Consider the following 3457-nt stretch of genomic DNA (forward strand, 5'->3'; position numbering starts at 1 on the left):
AAAAAAATATTAAAAAAAAAGAAAAAGAAGACTAGTGGTTTGAATCCTACCAGCTGCCACTATAGGAGCAAGATCTCCTTACATGTGATTAACTGTCTCTGAAAACCCACAAACCTGCCAGAGGGTCAGCTATGGGTCTGTTTCAACTCAGCTATACACAACAACATGCAAGTCTTAGGTCCCTGGATAGTACCAGATGTTAACATTCTCAGCTGTTGTTGATGTTGTGTACTGTCGAGTCTGAATCAACTTATACCTGACCTTCCTGGGTTTTCAGAGGCAGTTTATCTCACTGAGCAAATTGCCATCTTTGCCCAGTGGAGCAGCTGGTGGATTTGAACCACATGTCTTAGTGATTTCAGCATAGCTTCTTATCCCTAGGCCACGAGAGCTCCCAAGATTCTCAGATACTAACCCAAAGACTGGGTGTTTGAGTTACCCTGAGGCACTTTAGAAGAAAGGCTTGGTAAGCTATTTCTGAAAAATTTGCCATTGAAAACCCTACAGAGAACACTTCTCTGATATACATGTTGTTGTGTGCCTTCACATCAGAACTGACTCATAGCTGACCTCTCAGAGGGTTTTTAGAGACAGTTTAATAGTACAGGAGGAGATTGCCCATCCTCCTCCTGCAGAGCAGCTGGTGGATTTGAACCATGTGCCTTTGGGAATGCAGTGCCCTTGACGTAAGTGAGCTCAATTTTTAACAAGAGTTAAAGCAATTACAACTGGCTTTTGGTTATTTTGTTTTGTTTTTTCCCTTTCTACTCAAGTCTTCGTATACATTAGAAATAATAGACTCTTTAAGAGGTTTTATCTTTCCGGAGACAAGGGATAGAGATTACACTGGCAATTCCCTCAGAAGATTGTAATCCAATTTTCACACTTTCTGGGACTCTCTTCTTTGGTTCTTCCTATCTTTGGTAGAGTTCATACTTTCTTGGGCAAGATTTATCTATCTCACAATTCTATAACTTTCTCCTTCTGAATAAAATGGAAATATTTATCACATTTTATCAACTATAAAATGCTATTTATAATCAGTTGCTCCATTATTTCTAAGGGGAAAAAACCCTCATAAAATAATGATGTAATGCTTTAATGCTGGAAGCAGGAGCAGCATCCACTTCTGAAATGGCTTGCCTCCTAAAACTCTATGTACGAACAGGGCTCAGGCTGTTCGTTCATAGAGTTGCTATGAGTCGTCTACGACTCCACGGCATTAAACAACAACAACAATGCTTTAATGATAGCCTTCAATGGCTTATGAGTCAGTTAGAATAGACTCTTACTGCTCCAAAATGTCTCTTATCTATTACGAAGATCCCTGGTATGTTAGTGGAGAAAGCATTGAATTGTTAAAGAAAAGGTCAGCAGTTCAAGCTTCTCCTTGGGAGAAAGATGAGGTAGTCTGCTTCTGTAAGGACTTATGGACTTGTAAAGTCTATAAGGCAGTTCTCCTCTGTTGCTGTGCAACAGAATTGGATAGACAGCAGTGGGGTTTGGCTTATTACAAGAAATTTACCTTCCATTTTATTTCCTGGTGTGTAATAAGATTCATTTTGCATGTATCTCAGTAACAAACATAATATAAATCTATTTATTTATGAGTATTTTACTTTTTCAGATATTGTAAAAGATGGTGTTGTGCCATTAAAAGAAAATATAAAAAATATGTTGATATTCCTCCAAAGATAAATATTTACTTCATCAGCATCAAATGCATATCCCACTGATCTATTTTGCTTCCCGTCTAGATACACAATAACTTCGTTTCAATGCCAAAATTACATGGGAATTTTTTAAAGACATTACAAATGGTAGTTATACTCAACTCTTTAATAACTCTATTGAAGTGAAAGCATGATGAGCAGCTGTGACCCAGTATGCACACGACTCTTCATTGACAGCAACTAAGAGGCTCTGCATTATACAAAGTATTTAAATTTCAAAGATGCTAAAGCACAAGAAAGCCTTGGAGCTCTGGTAGCTTGGTCTGTAGAGAGTTGCTCTGCTAACCTACAGGCGCTGGTTTAAATCCACCAGCAGCTCTATAGGAGAAAGAACTGCAATTTCTTCCCATGCAATTTACAAGCTCTGAAAACACTCCAGAAGCTCTGTTGTCTTGGTGGTAAGTTGTGCTGCCAACCAAAAGGCAGGCACTTTGAATCCACCAGCTGCCCCTCAGAAGAAAGAAGAAGAAAGAAGCACTCTTCTTCTGTGTAATTTATAGCCTCTGAAACCCTCTGGATAATTAACTACGAGTTAAATCTGAAGCAACAGCAGTAAGTTTTATGAGTTGTTTGTTTTGTTGTTATGTGCCGTCGAGTCGCTTGCAACTCATAGTGACCCTATGTTCAAGAGCCCTAAACCCTGCTCTATCCTGTGTCAACCTCACTGTCTCTGACACACCTATTTCCTCTACCCCAATCACTGAATCGATCCATCTCATCAAGGGTCTTCTTATCCTGTGCTGTCCCTCCACTCTCTCAAACATGATGCCCCTCTCCAAGGACTGTCTCCTTGCAACATGTCCAAAGTACGTCAGACGAAGCTTCAGAATCCTTCATTCCAAGGAGCAGCCCGGCTTCACCCTGTCCAGGACATACCTGTTTGTTCTCCTAGCAGTCCACAATATATTCAATGCTCTTCTTCCAGCACCACAGCTCAAAGGCATTAATTCTCTTTCTACCATCTTTAGTCACTGTCCAGATATCCAATGCATAGCATGCAATTGCAAAGACTATAGCCCAGATCAGAAGCACCTTAGTCTTCATTTTATGAGTAAAATTATAAAATTAGTTTAGAATTGATAAATATATGATTTATATACTATCATGTATATAATAATACCAACACCCATGAGTGTTAACTTCCTTTAAAATTAAAAATCTTTTCAAATTAAGCATATTCTATTGCATTCACCCTCTGAGTCAGAACCGGCTTTATAACAGTGAGTTTCCTTATTAAATAGCACTATAGGCCCACGGACTTTCACAGATGTAAATAATTTCTATCAGTTACACTTGCACTTTCTTTTTTTTGACACAATTTGGCCAAGTCCATATTTTAAAATAACTTCTGTGACCTATCAATATAACACGGACATTTTGCTACCTTTCTAACACCATTGAAATATTTCAAGGCAAACTTGTCTTCATCCTTCATTTCAGTGTATGAAATTAGGTCATTTTACTGGCAGTAGAAAATAACTGGTTGTAGACAATAAAGTTCCAAACTAGATTGTTCCATTTTATACCGGTGGTTATTGTGTACCATTGAGTCAGAACCGACCCAAAGCTGATCCTTCGAGGATTTTCAGAGGCAGTTAATCACGTAGAAGGAGATTGCTGGTGGACTTGAAACCCGTGCTTCAGTACCACAGCGCAGCTTCTTGTCACTAGGCCACCAGAGCTCCCTTTGCACTGCTTGTTGTTGTTGTTATGTGCCGTCGAGT

The sequence above is a fragment of the Elephantulus edwardii genome, unplaced genomic scaffold, assembly GCF_000299155.1.
Source record: "Elephantulus edwardii isolate Elephantulus edwardi_28Jun2011 unplaced genomic scaffold, EleEdw1.0 scaffold00001, whole genome shotgun sequence".
In the NCBI taxonomy this organism is placed as follows: Eukaryota; Metazoa; Chordata; class Mammalia; order Macroscelidea; family Macroscelididae; genus Elephantulus; species Elephantulus edwardii.